Below are 21,469 nucleotides of genomic sequence, written 5' to 3'. Positions count from 1 at the left end.
TGATAGGCCGAAACACAGCTGTGTCGAGTCTTGCAGACGGAAATAGGAAATATATCAGAGACAGATGTATTGCAGGAATGGAAAAAAGTGGAGAGCGAGGACAAACGACAGCACCCACTGGAAAGAGAGCAGAAGAGAAAAACTGTGACCAACAGGCTTGAAAAAATAAAACACCCAGACAACAAAGAAAGAAAAAAAGTGTTTTATTTTGAATGTATTATTAGGTGGAATTTGAGAGCTTTGGGAAACGTACATCACGGATGACTTTGTATTTTGTTGGAAATGCATTTCGGTTTTTAATTTCTCCTGTGTTGTGGTACATGCCTAATTTGATTTCTTGGGCTCACTTGTTCTGTATTTGGTGACGGTCTGTCTGGGTTTGTGTGTGCCATTGAGATGTGGTACTCTGTTTGCATATAGTTTCTGTGTAGAACGCTGTAGCACTCCCAATTGTTCAGTTTTACTAGTAGAATGTTTATTGGTGTTCTAAGACCCCCATATAATATTGCAGTGCTGCCTATATGTAGGGTTCAGGTTGTTTAAATCATAGTAATTAATGCTATTCCTGTATGGTAGGTTTGCCACATGTATGTAAAGTTAGGATTTTCTCAGATTTTGTATTATTTCACAGTGTGATTATTAGTAGTAGTATTTATACACTGCCTATAAGCCCGAAAGCTATCAAAACGGTGTAAATTCAGTAGTGGAGAGATTTATATTACTCAGATGGCATGAGACTCAGAAAATATATATTTTTGTGTGTGTGTGGAGAAAATGTGCTAGTTATGATCTATACCTGCTGTTTGGGGTGGGGATGGATGTAGGGCATAAAATATACATATTTATATTTTATTCATAAGACCTGCCACACTGTATCAGACTAAAGGTCTGTGAGGGTCTTGTACGAAGTGTGTCACATAGTCCATCGGGTGTGTCCCAACTGAAAAAAGGTTGAGAACCACTGCTATATAGTGATCACAAGTAAAAAAAAAAAAAAAAAAAAAAGCAAAGCAAGGAAACATTATTTTATTACAATTTTATTATTAAAATTACTACCTTAATATGGATGCTACAGAAATGAACATCAGTACCTTAGCTTCCTGTGTACAGTCATGTGTGTGGTTTGGATGGGATCTGAAAAGCAAAATCATGTTATGGAAAGCTGAAAGCATCTGGGTTTTGCATTAAAAAAAAAGTCGATACTTCAGGAAAAATACTAATTTCCTATTAAGGGCAGAATGAACATCATTACTATGGCCTTAAAACGGGAGCAGGGATAATAGAGAAAACCATCTAGTCTCAGTACAGAGACTAGGGACTGAAGAACCAACAACAACTATCCTTCAGCCTTGGAGAACAGCTTATCAATGGCCAGCTTTGCAAATAGTCAGGGCAATTTTCAGTACTGAGGTGGGTCTGTTTCTTGGAAAGCGAATGCTACATACCTGTAGAAGGTATTCTCCGAGGACAGCAGGCTGATTGTTCTCACTGATGGGTGACGTCCACGGCAGCCCCTCCAATCGGAAACTTCACTAGCAAAGTCCTTTGCTAGCCCTCGCGCGCACCGCGCATGCGCGGCCGTCTTCCCGCCCGAAACCGGCTCGAGCCGGCCAGTCCAGTATGTAGCAAGACAATACACTTCAAGGGAAGACACAACTCCAAAGGGGAGGCGGGCGGGTTTGTGAGAACAATCAGCCTGCTGTCCTCGGAGAATACCTTCTACAGGTATGTAGCATTCGCTTTCTCCGAGGACAAGCAGGCTGCTTGTTCTCACTGATGGGGTATCCCTAGCCCCCAGGCTCACTCAAAACAACAACCATGGTCAATTGGGCCTCGCAACAGCGAGGACATAACAGAGATTGACCTAAAAAATTTACCAACTAACTGGGAGTGTAGCCTGGAACAGAACAAACAGGGCCCTCGGGGGGTGGAGTTGGATCCTAAAGCCCAAACAGGTTCTGAAGAACTGACTGCCCGAACCGACTGTCGCGTCGGGTATCCTGCTGCAGGCAGTAATGGGATGTGAATGTGTGGACAGAAGCCCACGTCGCAGCTTTGCAAATTTCTTCAATGGAGGCTGACTTCAAGTGGGCTACCGACGCAGCCATGGCTCTAACATTATGAGCCGTGACATGACCCTCAAGAGCCAGCCCCGCCTGGGCGTAAGTGAAGGAAATGCAATCTGCTAGCCAATTGGATATGGTGCGTTTCCCTACAGCCACTCCCCTCCTATTGGGATCAAAAGAAACAAACAATTGGGCGGACTGTCTGTGGGGCTGTGTCCGCTCCAGGTAGAAGGCCAATGCTCTCTTGCAGTCCAATGTGTGCAGCTGACGTTCAGCAGGGCAGGAATGAGGACGGGGAAAGAATGTTGGCAAGACAATTGACTGGTTCAGATGGAACTCCGACACGACCTTTGGCAGGAACTTAGGGTGAGTGCGGAGGACTACTCTGTTGTGATGAAATTTAGTGTAAGGGGCCTGGGCTACCAGGGCCTGCAGCTCACTGACTCTACGAGCCGAAGTAACTGCCACCAAGAAAATGACCTTCCAGGTCAAGTACTTCGGATGGCATGAATCCAGTGGCTCAAAAGGAGGTTTCATCAGCTGGGTGAGAACGACATTGAGATCCCATGACACTGTAGGAGGCTTGACAGGGGGCTTTGACAAAAGCAAACCTCTCATGAAGCGAACAACTAAAGGCTGTCCTGAGATCGGCTTACCTTCCACTTGGTAATGGTATGCACTGATTGCACTAAGGTGAACTCTTACGGAGTTGGTCTTCAGACCAGACTCAGACAAGTGCAGAAGGTATTCAAGCAGGGTCTGTGTAGGACAAGAGCGAGGATCTAGGGCCTTGCTGTCACACCAGACGGCAAACCTCCTCCAATGAAAGAAGTAACTTCTCTTGGTGGAGTCTTTCCTGGAAGCAAGCAAGATGCGGGAGACACCCTCTGGCAGACCCAAAGAGGCAAAGTCTACGCCCTCAACATCCAGGCCGTGAGAGCCAGGGACTGGAGGTTGGGATGCAGAAGAGCCCCCTCGTCCTGCGTGATGAGGGTCGGAAAACACTCCAATCTCCACGGTTCTTCGGAGGATAACTCCAGAAGAAGGGGGAACCAGATCTGACGCGGCCAAAAAGGAGCAATCAGAATCATGGTGCCTCGGTCTTGCTTGAGTTTCAACAAAGTCTTCCCCACCAGAGGGATGGGAGGATAAGCATACAGGAGGCCCTCCCCCCAATCCAGGAGGAAGGCATCCGACGCCAGTCTGCCGTGGGCCTGAAGCCTGAAACAGAACTGAGGGACCTTGTGGTTCACTTGAGATGCGAAGAGATCCACCAGGGGGGTGCCCCACGCCTGGAAGATCTGTCGCACTACACGGGAATTGAGCGACCACTCGTGAGGTTGCATAATCCTGCTCAACCTGTCGGCCAGACTGTTGTTTACGCCTGCCAGATATGTGGCTTGGAGCACCATGCCTTGACGGCGAGCCCAGAGCCACATGCTGACGGCTTCCTGACACAGGGGGCGAGATCCGGTGCCCCCCTGCTTGTTGACATAGTACATGGCAACCTGATTGTCTGTCTGAATTTGGATAATTTGGTGGGACAGCCGATCTCTGAAAGCCTTCAGAGCGTTCCAGATCGCTCGCAACTCCAGAAGATTGATCTGTAGATCGCTTTCTTGGAGGGACCACCTTCCTTGGGTGTGAAGCCCATCGACATGAGCTCCCCATCCCAGGAGAGACGCATCCGTGGTCAGCACTTTTTGTGGCTGAGGAATTTGGAAGGGACGTCCCAGAGTCAAATTGGAGCAAATCGTCCACCAATACAGGGATTCGAGAAAACTCGTGGACAGGTGGATCACGTCCTCTAGACCCCCAGCGGCCTGATACCACTGGGAGGCTAGGGTCCATTGAGCAGATCTCATGTGAAGGCGGGCCATGGGAGTCACATGAACTGTGGAGGCCATGTGGCCCAGCAATCTCAACATCTGCCGAGCTGTGATCTGCTGGGACGCTCGCACCCGCGAGACGAGGGACAACAAGTTGTTGGCTCTCGCCTCTGGGAGATAGGCGCGAGCCGTCCGAGAATCCAGCAGGGCTCCGATGAATTCGAGTTTCTGCACTGGGAGAAGATGGGACTTTGGGTAATTTATCACAAACCCCAGTAGCTCCAGGAGGCGAATAGTCATCTGCATGGACTGCAGGGCTCCTGCCTCGGATGTGTTCTTCACCAGCCAATCGTCGAGATATGGGAACACGTGCACCCCCAGCCTGCGAAGCGCCGCTGCTACCACAGCTAGGCACTTTGTGAACACCCTGGGCGCAGAGGCGAGCCCAAAGGGTAGCACACAGTACTGGAAGTGGCGTGTGCCCAGCTGAAATCGCAGATACTGTCTGTGAGCTGGCAGTATCGGGATGTGTGTGTAGGCATCCTTCAAGTCCAGAGAGCATAGCCAATCGTTTTGCTGAATCATGGGGAGAAGGGTGCCCAGGGAAAGCATCCTGAACTTTTCTTTTACGAGATATTTGTTCAGGGCCCTTAGGTCTAGGATGGGACGCATCCCCCCTGTTTTCTTTTCCACAAGGAAGTACCTGGAATAGAATCCCAGCCCTTCTTGCCCGGATGGCACGGGCTCGACCGCATTGGCGCTGAGAAGGGCGGAGAGTTCCTCTGTAAGTACCTTCTTGTGCTGGAAGCTGTAAGACTGAGCTCCCGGTGGACAATTTGGAGGTTTTAAGGCCAAATTGAGGGTGTATCCCTGCCGGACTATTTGCAGAACCCACTGGTCGGAGGTTATGAGAGGCCACCTTTGGTGAAAAGCTTTCAACCTCCCCCCGACTGGCAGGTCGCCCGGCACGGACACTTGGATGTCGGCTATGCTCTGCTGGAGCCAGTCAAAAGCTCGCCCCTTGCTTTTGCTGGGGAGCCGCGGGGCCTTGCTGAGGCGCACGCTGCTGACGAGAGCGAGCGCGCTGGGGCTTAGCCTGGGCCACAGGCTGTCGGGAAGGAGGATTGTACCTACGCTTGCCAGAAGTATAGGGAACAGTCTTCCTTCCCCCGAAAAATCGTCTACCTGTAGAGGTAGAAGCTGAAGGCTGCCGGCGGGCGAACTTGTCGAATGCGGTGTCCCGCTGGTGGAGAGACTCTACCACCTGTTCGACTTTTTCGCCAAAAATGTTGTCCGCACGGCAAGGCGAGTCCGCAATCCGCTGCTGGAGTCTATTCTCCATGTCGGCGGCACGCAGCCATGAGAGCCTGCGCATCACCACACCTTGAGCAGCGGCCCTGGACGCAACATCAAAAGTGTCATAAACTCCTCTGGCCAGGAATTTTCTGCACGCCTTCAGCTGCCTGACCACCTCCTGAAAAGGCTTGGCTTGCTCGGGGGGAAGAGCATCAACCAAGCCCGCCAACTGCCGCACATTGTTCCGCATGTGGATGCTCGTGTAGAGCTGGTAAGACTGGATCTTGGACACGAGCATAGAGGAATGGTAGGCCTTCCTCCCAAAGGAGTCTAAGGTTCTAGCGTCTTTGCCCGGGGGCGCCGAAGCATGTTCCCTAGAACTCTTAGCCTTCTTTAGGGCCAGATCCACAACTCCAGAATCATGAGGCAACTGCGTGCGCATCAGCTCTGGGTCCCCATGGATCCGGTACTGGGACTCGATCTTCTTGGGGATGTGGGGATTACTTAATGGCTTGGTCCAGTTCGCAAGCAATGTCTTTTTCAGGACATGGTGCAAGGGAACAGTGGACGCTTCCTTAGGTGGAGAAGGATAGTCCAGGAGCTCAAACATTTCAGCCCTGGGCTCGTCCTCCACAACCACCGGGAAGGGGATGGCCGTAGACATCTCCCGGACAAAGGAGGCAAAGGACAGACTCTCGGGAGGAGAAAGCTGTCTCTCAGGAGAGGGAGTGGGATCAGACGGAAGACCCTCAGACTCCTCGTCAGAGAAATATCTGGGATCTTCCTCTTCCTCCCACGAGGCCTCACCCTCGGTGTCAGACACAAGTTCACGGACCTGTGTCTGCAACCTCGCCCTGCTCGACTCTGTGGAGCCACGTCCACGATGGGGGCGTCGAGAGGTAGACTCCCTGGCCCGCATCGGCGAAGCTCCCTCCGCCGACGTAGTCGGGGAGCCTTCCTGGGAGGTGGCCGCGGTCGGCACCGCACGCGGTACCGACGTCGGGGACCTCAACCTGGGCGATGGGCCAGCCGGCGCCACGCTCGACGGTACCGGAGGCGCAAGCACCGCCGGTACCGGAGGGTTAGGGCGCAACAGCTCTCCCAGAATCTCTGGGAGAACGGCCCGGAGGCTCTCGTTTAGAGTGGCTGCGGAGAAAGGCTGAGAGGTCGATGCAGGCGTCGACGTCAGAACCTGTTCCGGGCGTGGAGGCTGTTCCGGGCTGTCCAGAGCGGAGCGCATCGACACCTCCTGAACAGAGGGTGAGCGGTCCTCTCGGTGCCGATGCCTGCTGGGTGCCGAATCCCTCGGCGACCCAGAGCTCTCGGTGCCGACACGGGGAGGAGACCGGTGTCGATGCTTCTTCGATTTCTTCCGAAGCATGTCACCGGAGCTCCCCGGCACCGACGAGGAGGACGTCGAATCCATCCGTCGCTTCCTCGGGGCCGAGACTGAAGAAGGTCGATCTCGGGGGGGCTGTACCGCAGGAGCCCTCAGGGTAGGAGGAGACCCACCCGAGGGCTCACCGCCACCAGCAGGGGAATGGACAGCCCTCACCTGCACTCCACCCGATGCACCACCGTCCGACGACATCAGCAGACGAGGTCCTGGTACCACCGACGTCGATGCAGCTATCCGATGTCTCGGCGCCGATGCAGAGGCCCGATGCCTCGATGCACTCGATGCAGGGGCGGCCGAGGAAGATGGTCTGGACGCTGACGACGTCGATGCACTCGAAGATCCCGGTGCCGATGCCGACGAAGAGCCCGAGAACAACACGTTCCACTGGGCTAGTCTCGCTACCTGAGTCCGCCTTTGAAGCAGGGAACACAGACTACAGTTCTGAGGGCGGTGCTCGGCCCCCAGACACTGAAGACACGACGAGTGTCGATCAGTGAGCGAGATAACCCGGGCGCACTGGGTGCACTTCTTGAAGCCGCTGGAAGGCTTCGATGTCATGGGCGGAAAAATCACGCCGGCGAAATCAAAAGCCGAAATGGCGAAATTTGGAGCACCAAAATTTAGAGGGAGAAAAAAATCTCGACCGAGGCCGAAAAGAGGCCTACCCCGACGACGAAAGAAAACTTACCGGGGCAAAAAAGCTAGAAGTACGGGGAGGATTTACACGAAACCCGGCGAGGGGTTTCCGGAGCACTTCCCGACTAGGACAAGCTTTCCCGAAGGAAAAAAACACGTTCAAAACAAATTGGACGCGCGAGGTCGACTTTCCGGGGCTCGACACGGCGAAAACACGACCGTACCGAGTGCGGACAAAAGAAGACTGGCCGGCTCGAGCCGGTTTCGGGCGGGAAGACGGCCGCGCATGCGCGGTGCGCGCGGGCGCGCGAGGGCTAGCAAAGGACTTTGCTAGTGAAGTTTCCGATTGGAGGGGCTGCCGTGGACGTCACCCATCAGTGAGAACAAGCAGCCTGCTTGTCCTCGGAGAAACCTAGTTCTCAAAGCAACGGAGAAAAAAATGTGCTTTAACATAAGGCCAATGCCTTCTTTTTTTTTTTTTTTACTTCCCTGGAAAACACACCCATACAAATGAAGTGAGGCAAAAGGGATAACCATTCACAGTCACAAAATCCTTGAGAACCTCTTACTAGGAAACAAATGAAAACATCCTTTCTATGAAACTGTAGGAGACATGATCATCATGACCATTTTATAGCTGATATCCTCTGCGGCAGGAACATTACATCATGTTATTGGGCACAGCACGCACATTGAAAGACCACACAATTTCTGCTTCCCTCCCCTCTCCCCCTAAAGAAATATGAGTTGAAAACAAACAATTGCCCTTTGTTACATAGATCTGTTTTTTTTTTCTGCAAAAAACAGTTTATAAGTAAAAATGAACTCATAGATTAGGGAAAGAGTCTGATGGGCAAGATAAAATATTCTTTCATGTACTGGAATAGTACAGACTTGGGCCAAAAGATTCCAGGCACAAATGCACTATGGGATACATTGATACCATTTTATATTTAAGCAAACACCAAAAGCCAACCAGAAAGGGCAAAATAATCTAATTGGCCTTAAATCAGCAGGAACGAGAAGCTAGTGTTCTGCCTCTGAGCTAGCAGGTGGCACTGGTATGTTTAAGATTATGTAAACACTTTTGGTGTGGCACTGGTATGTTTAAGATTAAGTAAACACTCTTGGTTTGCTCAAAATGAGTCTAAAATATGCAATCCAATCCCTGGAGGAACCTGATTGGAGCTCCAGGATTATAAAAGGAATTTATGAGAACAAGAAAAGCAATTTGTTCCCACAATCAGAGCTACTAAGCTGTGCACGAGAATCTGGTAAAAGGTCTATAAGCCCTTCTCAGTGGAAGTAAGTTGTATGCATGCTTCTAGAAGTTAAGGAGACCTGGAGATTTTGGTCTTGGACTGGACCCACAATGGTGAACTACCCTACAATTTCCACACTGGAAGAGTCCAGCAATCCCCAGACAACCTGCTAGACTGCACGTTAGTCCTGTGCACCGCCTTATACCACCCAAAATAAAAGCATGAAAAATTCCATCTGAAAAGTAATTTTTAATTATTAGAACATAGTTGCTATATATGTTACTGCTCTTCTGCGTCACTTGTTCCCAGATTTGGAAACTTGTCTCTAATATAAACCATAGCACTGCTCATTCTACAACAAACTATCAGAACTAGAAAACACAACACCATCCCTTTTCTTTCCACAGAACATTTTAGTTCTATCATACTGTCAATAGAGAGCACACAAAGAGAGAGGGGTTTATTAAAAACAGAAATCTGACGTCTCTGTTCCAAATAAAGCCTGATTTCAGTTAAAAAAAAAAAAGTTAACAAGCCAATGAAGTATCAATTTATTCTGACATTTTGAAATATAAAATAAAATATCAAAGCAGTTTACAATAAAAGCTCAATAATACAATATAAAGACAAAGACAAAAGAGATAAACCGTTACAACAGGAGGGCTAGGTCACAATCCAAAAACTATTGAGGAAGGCTGTGCTGGATACTCCAACAATAGCAGGTTTCTACCCGTTCCATCAAGGTAAGTAACTCATTCAGGAATGCTGGTATGCTCATCAAAAGTAGTGTGTTTTTAATGCAGACTTGAATTTTGGAAGAGATCTCAAGATGAACATCCACAGGGAGATTATTCCAGAGTGTAGGGGTCAGAACACTAAAGCAGGATTGACATCTTCAAAACTAATCTGCCTAAATGATGGAATAAATATTGGCTAGAGGAACGAAGAAACCTATTAGGTAAGTAGGGAATAAGACAGCAAAAACAGAGGCTGACCAGAATAATGGACCTGATGAACAATAGTATTAATTTTACATGAAATATGATCGGAGATAGGATCCATTGTTTGTAATTTTTCTGCATCATAAAGAAATTTAACTGCAGCGTTTTGAATTAACTATAGTCTACGAATGAGACTAAGATTTATTCTTTGGCGTAAAGAATTACAATAGTCAAGGCAAGACAGAACCAGAAGGAGGACAGATAGAATGTATTTACTGGAGAAGGAAGGATTTTTTTTCGCAATAGTGAAAACATGGAGATTCATCAATAATGTAGTATTTCAATGTATTGGTACTTATATCCCACATTATACAACCATGTCGTTTCAGAGTCATTTCTTGCTGTTACAGAGTGGCACGAAGAGGAAGTGGAGCTTGGAGACTGATGGGAACACACGTGTGCTGTGAGAGCTCCTCAACCTGATCGAGTTTGATTATTGTAGCCAAAATATATCTTTTTATGCCTTGCTACTCTCACTCGCTACTTTCTGGATATGGCAGACAACAAAACTCCAAATTCTGAATAATTATTCTCAGTGTCCTCCAGTTTGAAAAGACTGAAGACTAATCATCCGACTCCAGTCAAAATGGCGGAAAGAGAAAAACTGAAACTGATGGACTATTGTTGCAGAGATTCACAAACTAAAAGACATGCTCAAAATGCAACTGGATCTGACCAAAAATCTTCAGAAAGAACTGCATAATTTAAGCAGTCTTTTACTAAAGTTTAGCTCGAGTTATCTGCAGCAGGGCCCATACGAAAAAATCTGCCCTGCTACAGATAATGCATAGTAACATAGTAGATGACGGCAGAAAAAGACCTGCACGGTCCATCCAGTCTGCCCAACAAGATAATTTCACGTGTGCTACTTTTTGTGTATACCTTACCTTGATTTGTATCTGCCATTGTCAGGGCACAGACCGTATAAGTCTGCCCAGCACTAGCCCCGCCTCCCAACCACCAGCCCCGCCTCCCACCACCGGCTCTGCCTCCCAATCTCGGCTAAGCTTCTGGGGATCCCTTTAGTAAAAGACCCACTTAAATGCTAAATTTAATCTCTCAACAAATAATTTAGAACAGAAAACACCGATTTTGGAACTAACCAGCGCAGAAAACCAAGTAAAATGAAGCCAACATCTAGAAGCTTCAGCTCGACCTGAAGGACTTATTTAACTGCACTCGTAGAAGCAACATCAGAATTTTAGGATTGCCAGAAACTTTACAGGACTCTTATATGATTAAATCTTTTTCCTCATGGCTCCCAAAAATACTAAGGGCCCTGTTTACTAAGGTGTGCTAACATTTTTAGCGTGTGCTAACAGTGTAGATGCCCACAGGAATATTATGGGCATCTACATGGTTAACACACACAAAAAACGCTAATGCGTTTCTAGTGAAGCTTAGTAAACAGGGCCCTAGATCTCGCCTTTGAGCCTCAACTGGAAACTAAGTGGGTTCAGAGAGCTCCTTTTACTAAGCTGTGGTAAGCCCAACATGGGCTTACCGCTTGCTATACAGGAAGTATCACTGGGCTACCGCAGCAGCCCAGCAGTACTTCCCACCCATAGCGCACTGTCATTTCCAGCGCTACAAAAATTTACTTTTCTAGCACTGGAACGTACCTGGCAGTAATTGGGCAGTGCCGCTAGCTGCCCAGTTGCTGCCGGGATAATGTAGGAGCCCTTACTGCCACTCTCCTCCCCCCCCCCGAAATAGCCACACAACAAGTGCTTTACTTGTTGCGCAGCCATTTCCTGTAGGAAAGCGAGACATCCCCTTTTACCAGCTGCAGTAGAGGGGAGCTTCGGCGTGCAAAACACACACCAACGTCGGCCCCGTTTTTTCTAGCAGCTTGGTAAAATGGGCCCAAAGTTCCTTTGAAGCCTCTCTCTACTGTAAAAATTCAAGGCCTATCCTAACAAAAATCCTTTGTTACCAACTGAAAAGTCTAAACAACATATCCTCTTTCAGAGTAAGAAAATACTTTTCATTCTGGATCTCGTAAAGACAACTGAACTTAAAAAGAAAAACATTCCTGAACATGAGACAAGATCTTAAAGATATAGGAGCTAAATTTGGCCCGATGTACCCCGCATGGATGATTATGATACATGCTAATAAAACAACTACCTATATATTGATTCTGCTCATCTACAAGATTTTATTAATAGACATAACATGCAGTGAATATAATGTCATATCTTTAAACTGAATTAATCTGTCTTGGAATTCTGGTATTGAACTTTTGATTTACAGTAACAAAATCTCACAGCAATTCACATTTAGAAGCCTGAAATACATATAAGATTATTCCTGGTCAAGATGACATATTGTTTTATAGTCCAGATATACTGACATTTTCTTGAAAAGATCAGGAAAAATTACCTCAAGCTTGACCCTCAGATCCATGAGCTACCTCATATTCATCCTGGTCTCACTGAATATGTATAGATTATACATGTTATGTGTCTTTTTTTAATTTCATAGTTTAAAATAGATAATTATTTTCTCTAACGTAACCTGTTTTGATGATTTAACCTTTAAAATTGATGAAGGGCTCTACCTAATTTTCTTTGAATATGTTACTATAAGTCCTCGTTAACTTTGCCAGATATATCCAGATGTGCTATTATATGATCCATGTTTGATACATATTTTTCTTGTGATTGTTTTTGGCACTTAAATCTGTTTAATGGTCAAAGTCTCCATCTATACCTCTTCATATCATATCTCTCTCACCTGTTGTGTGTGCCATATCTGATAGTGTAGGTTTACAATTTCTTTTATTGTTCCTATGATATACCTTCTCTTACCTTCTTGGACACCTTTTCAAGATTAATTTTTTACCCAATGATGGAACTGATTTTTCATTTTTAAATTTCTTTGATTCCCCTCCGAATGGACACCACCTTGTAGTGGTGGAGGGGCTTCTGTGTTTCAAAGACTCAGAGGGCTATGCTGAAGGGTTACCCATATCAGACAGGCCTTTGAGGAGAAACCAGACAAAGAGTGTCCCAAAATAGGGAGAGTGGAAAGATGGCGACCTGAAGCTCGTACGCTCAACGGCCCAGCTGTCCTCTGAAGTTCTGTCTCTGTTTACTTGAAATTTCCTCTCTGCATTTGCAGTTACCTTAACTGAGAGGAAGGGGACAATGGGGGGTCAGCCGCCGATGACCAGCGTTTTGTCCTCTGTGCAAGTGTGGAACCGCTGTGCGACGAGCTGTTCACAGATGACTGGATTGATGAGTCCTTTGATTAGCGCCGGCGAAGGAGCGTCGATGCTTTTGGACCTGGAAACAACTTCATCGCTCCCGAGTCATTTAACCACCATGTCCAAAGGAGTGGAGGAGTGAGTTAGGAGTGTATGCTGAAACGGAAGTCGTTTACAGCTGAACCCGTGTCGGCGGTGTCACTCCTAAACCCGTAAGATCTATCAGCTTGAAGTTTTTGGCTCCCATGGAGGTTACACTGAATATCATCTGGAAGGCGCTCCAGGACCTAACGGTGGTAGTAAATAATTTTGCTCCAGATATAATCTTATTAGTGAGCCACATGGATAATCGAATCCTTTGAAAATGAAAAATTGATACAGCAAATGAAGTTCTACAGGAGTAGGAAACGGCTAAGATTTTGAAAATGATAATAGACCAGAAAAATTTGAACAAAATGAATATTACAGATGATTAATATCGAGATTGTTGTTTTCCCAGAGCTCCCGGTATGACTCCTAAAGATTTTTCCTCTGAAATGATTCCTCTTAGTATATTAATTCAAAAGGAGTGAAACCTGTGAAACTGGGATTACCTTAATCAGTGGGAATTGGATTAGAGATTCAAGTGTTTGTATTGTTAAATAATTTCTGGTTTTAAAAGAGAAAAAATAAAATCAGGTGTATTATTTCCACTAATATTGGACAATAAGTATGTTTCCAACAAAATTAATTGACTATACACCGTCTTGGGTTTGAAGAAGCCAACCAGATGATCAATGTGGAATAATGATTCAGATAAATAATAACTGGGGATAATCAGGTTAATACCACATTTTCTTTGTTTACTGTTGTTTAATTGATCTCCTTGTCTTGTTTCACTCTCCCTATTTATTTTGTGGTCTAAGAAAGAGAAAGATTGTATATAATCCATTTATCTAGTTGAGATTGTTTTCCTCTAACATTGTATTAATGTACAGTCATCTCTGTATTACTGTTTGCAAGTGATCCTTGTAAAATGAAAAATTATAAATGATTTAAAAAAATCTCTTTGATTATGGCTAATGCTACCGTTATATCTTTGAATGTCAAAGGTTTAAACCACCCAATGAAACGAAAGGAAATAATTACTTATATTTACAAAAAAAAACTATTATAATATTACAAGAAACTCATTTACCTGCGTCAGAATGTCTTAAAGTACAATTTCCTTGGATCTCTACTTATGCTCGCTCTCCTACACTTTATAAGAAAGCAGGTGTTTCTATACTATTTAGCAAAACATTTCCTTTTTTACTTAGAGAGGTGTGGTAGTCGTGTTGGTAATCAATAGATTTCTATTGATTACCTTTTTTACTTGAATCTCAAAAAGTGTCAATAGATGGTAGATGGATAGCTGTAATAGGCTATATTAATAATGTTAAATACCTATTTTTGAATGTTTATACTTCTAATATATCTAGAGAAATAAAATATATAGAGGACCCTGATTTTTTCACAGAACTGTTCCTATTTTTGCTCGAGAATGACGACTCCTGTTTTATTGTAGCTGGTGATTTCAATCTCCCTTTAGATTTAAAATTTAGATTTTATTTTATTTATTTTATTGCATTTGTACCCCACATTATCCCACCTTTTTGCAGGCTCAATGTGGCTTACAGAGTAAGGCTATGATAAAGTTAGTACATGATTTAAATACAGTTGATCATAAGCTGGAGGTAAAAGAGGATTTAGATGGGCGGATGTTGGGTAGGTTGTGTGAGAATTGTTTTAGGTGTGCTTGGGTGGTTTGGGGGGTGATTTGTATCATTGAGGGTGACTTTTGTAAGCTTTGTTAAAGAGGTGTGTTTTCAGAGCTTTGCGGAAGCTAGTTAGATTGTTCATGGTTTTCAGGGCCTTGGGTAACACATTCCAAAACTGTGTGCTTTTGTATGCAAAGGTAGTAGCATAAGCCTGTTTGTATTTCACTCCTTTGCAGCTGGGGAAATTCAGATTGAGGAATTTGCGGGCCAATCTTTTGGCATTTCTGGGCGGTAGGTCCACTAGGTTTAGCATATAGAGTGGGGCGTCTGCATGAATGATTTTGTGCACGGTTGTGCAGATCTTGAACTCAATACGTTCCTTGAGCGGAAGCCAATGTAGTTTCTCTCTTAGGGGCTTCACACTTTCATATTTAGGTTTTCCAAAGATGAGTCTGGCTGCCGTGTTTTGGGTTGTTTGGAGTTTTTTTTTAATGGTCTGTTCTTTACAGCCTGCGTACAAAGCGTTGCAGTAGTCCAAGTGGCTTATTACTACTGACTATACCAGGGTGCGAAGGACGTTTCTTGGGAAAAAAGGTTTAATTCTTTTGAGTTTCCACATCGATTGGAACATTTTTTTCGTTGTGTTCTTCACGTGGGTATTGAGTGTGAGGTTTCGATCAATGGTGACTCCAAGAATTTTCAGGTTTTCTGAGATAGGAAGTGTTCTTCAAAATGTGGAAAATCTCATTCATGGAGAGAGCTACATAACCTCATTTCCAATCTAAATTTCGCTGACCCATGGAGATACTTAAACCCACTGGTAGAGACTATACCATTTTACTCTGTTCCTTATGATACATACACCAGAATAGATTTCATTTTAATATCCAAAACTTTGATATTGGATGTGACTGACTGTACAATTTTCCCAATCCTGATCTCTGATCATGCTGCTATATTTCTGACATTACATCTAGGTATAGACTTATTTAGGAAATCTCAATGGAGATTTAATAATGGCCTTCTACTTGATCCTGATTTTATCAAAATTTTACTAAAGATTTCTTACTTACAGTCCTCCTGCTGACTACAATGCTGTATATTACTCTGGGGACCATTTAAAATCACTCAGAAGAGAAATAATCAGTTACACTTCTAAGAACAGAAAACTTGATAATCTTGAATTTAAAATACTTGAAGATTAACTTCTAGAAGCCAAACATCTTCTTCATCAACAACACTTAGGGCCTCTTTTACCAAACCGCGCTAGCAATTCCCAGCATAGCTATGTTGACAAAGCCCATTCACTTTCAATGGGCTTCATCGGAATTGCAACGCAGGAATCACTAGCTTGGTTTGGTAAAAGAGGTACTTGAACTATTTACAATTAAATATCAATATAATTAGCTAGTGAAATGGCCAGTCAAGAAATATTTATTCAAAAATCTGGTAAATATATTGGAGATAACAAAGCAGATCATTTATTATCTAAGGGCCCTGTTTACTAAAGTGTGGTAGCGTTTTTAGCGCGTGCACAAAATTAGCATGTGTTAACTGTGTAGGTACTCACAGTAACATTGTTAGTCTTATTACATTTTACCTTTTAAGTATTTAGGCTCCTGTTTACTAAGTTGCGCAAAGGGCACATTAGCATTTTTAGCACAGGGGGTGAGGGAGAGAAGAAATGCAGGACTGATGGCAGGAGAGATGAGGAGAGGAAGCTTTGCCATCACACTTTAGAGAACGAGCAAAAAGGAGAGAAGCCTGATCGTGGGGGTGTGGGGAGGGGGCTGGCTGGAGGGAGAAGGAGAAATGCTGGGAAGAAGGAGCAAAGATGAACCATTGGTTAGTTGGTTGGTGGGTGGGTGGTAAAGAAGGAGTAAAAGCTGGACCAATGGTGGGTGGGGAGAAAGAAGGAGAAAAACTGGACTGTTGGTTGGTGGGAAGCCCCAGGCATTTCAGTACATTGCTTTAGAAAGTTCTAAACTTTATATACATTTTGGCAGTCTAGGCTTTCAGCAGATCATCTTATCCTCATTTGTCAGAACAGATATCCTGCCATCCTCAGAAAACATTTTCAAGGTAAGTAACCTGGCTTACTGTGATAAACTCTTCTCTGGTCTCCACTTTCTCTGTCCCATATGATCCATTTTCATTTGAAACCCTGTTTATCTTGATTTTAGATACAACAGCCCTAGGGTTGCATAGAATCTGAAGGCCACAATCACAGAGCAGATGGCAGTGATGCTACAGAATTAAACACAGCCGCTGTGTAAGAAGCTTTTAATTTGTCTGCACACTTAAAACACTGACTATCTGGAAATAATCACTCTACTGCATTTTCTTCTTATGTTGCCAAAACTATTCAAGCTGACTGAAGGGGGTTCTTCCTGTTCACTGAATCAATTAGCCCTACCCAGTTCTCCTCATTGTCATAGTTTGATTAGGTTCATTGATCTTTTCCTCATCTCCAGGTCCTTTCCTGTAGTTCAAGCAAATAATCTACTAGCACTTCATAATCACGATCCCTATCTAATCTGAACCTACTTCATTATCACACAAGGCCCTAAACCATATGTCTCCCACAAAGCTTATAACAGCACACTGCCCTTCAACATGTAACCTGATCTTCCTAATGTAATCTGTAAAATGCTTTGAACCTTACTACCTAACCTGCTTTTTCTAAGTAACCTTTAAGCCACATGGACCCTACTTGAGTGGGAAAATGTGGGGTACAAATGCAGTAAATAAATAAATAAAATAAATAAATAAATAAATATCTAGTGCACACTCTGAGAAGCAAAAATTAATATGCACAGAACAAGTTGTATCCAATTTATTTACATTAATTTGTGAGTCCTATAGTTAAGCTGGAATCCTGAATCCTTAATGCAAAAAAATAAAATAAAAACCCCAAGCATTTATAATGCATTTCAAGACAAAAGAATGATTTTTTCACAATACAGCTTATGAATAGGTGTAGGTTACACATGAGAAAAAAAAACAGTATGACTTTTACACCATCTTGACTTGTAAATATATTGCAGGTTCTAAGCACTTTGATCTCATTCCAAGCTTAAAGCTAAACCATTCTTCTTAAGGTCTATTCTGTGAAATTTAAAGGCAAGTAGTAAAATTATGCACTATTGTAAAGTGTGAGATAAAAACAAATGACAGGCTCAACCTCTCATTTATACAGCTCAAGAGCTTTAAGGAACAGAGACCTATGTGCTCCCAAACTAATATTATCATAACTTTAATCCAGTTTTTTTCTCCAAACATTAAGACTACAAAATTACATTTCATCCATAGCTGGTATTTGCAGAAAACAGCAAGTATAATAATATTTTATACTTTTAGATCTAACTTAAACCCATGACATAATTAAGCCTATCAGTATTCTGATATGTAAACATCAGAAGAGCCTGAAATTCAGAGGTCTTCATTTCACTGCAGAATATAATTTATTTTCTACTTGTCAACAAACCCGTTGCAACCAGAAAAGGAGAGAATTAGCTAAGTGCACATTAGAAGCATTACAATTGAATGTGTTTTGCAGAGTGGGTGGGAGGGGGTTGTATATATGAGTGTGGGACTAGGTGGGCAGAAATTTGGTGGCGATGGGTGTGATGTATGTGAGGCTGCCATACCAAAAAGTGCTCCCAGTCTCCTTCAACTAAATTACCTCTGCTGCTGTAATACAAAAATGCTCTCATATGCAACTATGAAATCCACAGTATGAAATCCAGAACGCAAAGCAGGCTGTTACTATTAAAAATCCAAAATGTAGCCTTCAGTCCAGTTAACAGCTCGACAAGTAAAATATTCCCCCGAATGGGCAAAAATTGGTATGTTATATTTTGGCACTTAGAGGCCCTTTTACTAAGGTGCGCCAAAAAATGAACTACACTAGTGTTGGCGCATGTTTTGGGCGCACGTAGATCCATTTTTCAGTGCACCTGTAAAAAAAGGTCTTTTTAAAACACCTAAGGGAAGTTCTAATTACACTGATATTTGCTCATTTTACCTTAGTTTATCCTATTCCTACAACGTAATGGGCTGATGCTCAGAACTCCAGTGCTATAAGCCACAGCGCAGGAAATACTGCCAGAACAGTGCTGAAAAAAACTCTCTCAATGCTTACATGCACGCTGTTAGCGCTGAGCATTGGGAAGCTAAGGGGGAAGAAAGTACCTGGCACATACACACAAGAGCTGTACAGTAAGCAAAGCTCTTGTGCTCATGCCCAGTCAAACTGGGGAGCAGAGAGTCTAATACATGGCCAGGGGGATGAGGCACCAGAACCTTCTGGGACAATTATGATTTCCAGGACAAGGCAAGAGAACACTAAAAAATGTAAATGGACTTTCCCCAATTTTCTTTTTTAGCCACCATGATTGATGAACTGTGAGGGGGTCAAGGAAAAGCAGTGAGCGGATCTGCAGGAGTTTCACCCTTCAGAAGCTGGCTGCTAGCAAAAGATCTTTTAAGCTAGGTCTTCATGGAAAGCTAATTCTCCCAAAGCCAGCATTCAGCCCCTATTCCCTGGAAACCTAATGCCAGCTCCAAGCTGGTTTTAGGTTTCCATCGGTAAGGGCAGGGTTTGGTTTGTGTGCCATTTCTGAGCACTGGAGGGAATATTTAAGGACCTCAGGCCCCAATGCTCATAAGCAAATGTGGGTGCTACAGGCCATTAGCAACAGACTAGCACCCACATTTGCTAGCAAATGCTCAGAGGGCTCTAACTAGTGCAAATCACATACTAATGAGATGTAGAGTAGGTTATTTCCTCTTCCCCCCATACTCAGAGAACAGCACAGTTAACTAGGGTGCCCTTTCTGCGGGAAACCCTATACCAGCTCGGAGCTCGCGTTAGGGTTGCTGAAGAAGCAGAGCAGAAATGATGTTGAGCCTCAGCAGCAGGAAGGAGGATGTACTGGACAGTAAAGCCACTGGGATGTACGTTTCATTCTGTGGACTTTCCCTGTGTCTCATCTGCCGGCCATCAATGCAATGTGCAGTGGAAGCACAAGCAGAATCGTTGGGAAAGATCTCCTTAACGCTGGTGCTAATTGCAGTGATTTATGTCCCTTCTGAACATCTTCATCGAAAATAAAATGCAAAGGAAAGGCTGCTAGGGCTGGCATGGCTTTCATCTAAAGCAGGGGAGGAAGGAAAGGCACCTAAGACCTCCGCAGGCAGAATAAAAGTACAGTTCCTCCAGTTTGATTGGTGATGTGCCCAAGAACTGAACTGTGCTTAATGAACAACTCTTTAGTGCATGCGCCAGTCACGATCCTCCCACAGAACTCCCCAATGCTCAATGCTAAGAACGTGCCTATATTTGCATCTCATTAGCATTAGGAAGTTGTTCTACTGCAACAGCGCAAGCAAGAGTTTTGATCATCTGCCCCTCAATTTGCATAGGATTGACTATAATTGACTAGCCGTTAAGCCCGTAACAATGGGCTAGTTTTTTTGTTTTCCTATGGCCTTCCCCCCCCCTCCCGTTCACCAACCCTGCTCTCTCCCCTGCCCTCCCCCCCCCCAGCGTCTGTTTCCCTCAGTTCTGCCCCCTCCTTCCCTCCCTGCTCCCTCCTCCTCCGATTTCCAAGCCCATGTCCAAGCCATCCTCCGTATTGGGCTGTACTGCTGGTGGAGGCGGGGCTTGGACTTCTACCTCTCAACGTTCCAACTCTACTGCGCATTTGCAGGTGAGTCGGTCACTTGCCGTTTATATGTTTGATGGGCAGATGATCAAAAGCCCCGCACTGTTCCAAACAGCGCTCTAAAAACAGGGCTTTACCGCACCTATGATCAGAGATACTGCATGCAAATTTAAGCACGAAATTCTCTCTGATCATGAAGTAGAAGTGCGGGAGGATTGTGCCTGAGCGTAATCCTCCCGCACTTGACAGGTCTGGGCTGTCAAAAGTGTAGACCTGTCAAAAACAGGGGCCAGCGGTCCAAGGGACCACCAGACTCCAACTACCCCTCCCCCGAGCAAGGAAAAAGAAACGGGGGATGGAGGTCCGGTGGGTCTCCAGCCCCCCCCCCCCCCCCCCCAGCATTTGAAAGAAGTCCCTGGTGGCCCAGTGGGCAACTGACTTCCCCCCTCCCCACGATAGGGGGTGGAGATCCAACGGACCTTCGGTTCCCCCGACACAGGTTCAAGGGGTCTAAACCCGCTCCTCAGCATTGTAAGAAGTCCCTGGTGGCCCAGTGGGCCATGGTCAATCCCCCACCCCCCTACCTTAGGTTGGAGGGAGGTAGCCTCCCTTCGGCGCCGCCTGCAAAATACACTGGGAATGGTGGCGCTGAAGAAAGAGAAGGCGGGGGATGGGGGATTGACCATGGCCCACTGGGCCACCAGGGACTTCTTACAATGCTGTGGGGGGTATGGGAGGCTGGAGACCCCCCAGATGTCCAGCCACCTCTGAACTTGGGTCGGGGAGGGGGTCAGGGGAACTGGAGGTCCGCTGGGGGGGGGGGGGTCATCGGTTCCTGCATTGGGGAGAAGGGGGGCCTAGCATGCTAACGCATGCTGGACAGGGCTCACCATTCCTCCCCAATGATCTGCAAACCCTAACACCAGCTCCAAGCCGGCCTTGGGTTTGCCGTGGCCAGCACGCTAATCTTTGGTGCACTGGTCACTGATCATTGGGGATGAATAGGTTTAGCATGCATTTGCATGCTATTTGCGCTAAGAGCCCTGTTTTGCATGCATTTGCATGCTAGTTGCGTTCAGAACCCGTGAGTGCTCGGGGGCTCAGATCCAGTACCAAATGCCCAGTGCAAAATCTCCGGCTGAGCACTGTGCACTCACTAACCACGGTACTAGTCACCTCTAGCGCTGCAGTTAGGATTTGAGCATCAGCCCATCAGTTATGTCCAGCAAAAACTACTGTTTTGGGGTAAATCTGTTTATACACCTATATCTTCGTTTAAAGTCATAACTGTTTCAGCTGACCCGAAGAACACTTACAAATAGAGTACTTCTCAATGTATTATTTACATAAAAACACAGTAT

At 45.3% G+C, this 21,469-nt stretch overlaps 1 protein-coding gene across 1 annotated transcript in view; it reads right to left on the bottom strand.

Annotated features, from left to right (window-relative positions):
• PELI1 (pellino E3 ubiquitin protein ligase 1) overlaps positions 1 to 21,469 on the bottom strand; it is a 170,913-nt gene that overhangs the window by 148,350 nt on the left and 1,094 nt on the right. The window lies entirely within an intron of this gene.

Source organism: Microcaecilia unicolor, chromosome 3 (genome assembly GCF_901765095.1).
Source record: "Microcaecilia unicolor chromosome 3, aMicUni1.1, whole genome shotgun sequence".
Taxonomy (NCBI): Eukaryota; Metazoa; Chordata; class Amphibia; order Gymnophiona; family Siphonopidae; genus Microcaecilia; species Microcaecilia unicolor.
The sequence above is the reverse complement of the archived record's forward strand: the minus strand, read 5'-3'. Positions and strand labels throughout refer to the sequence as shown.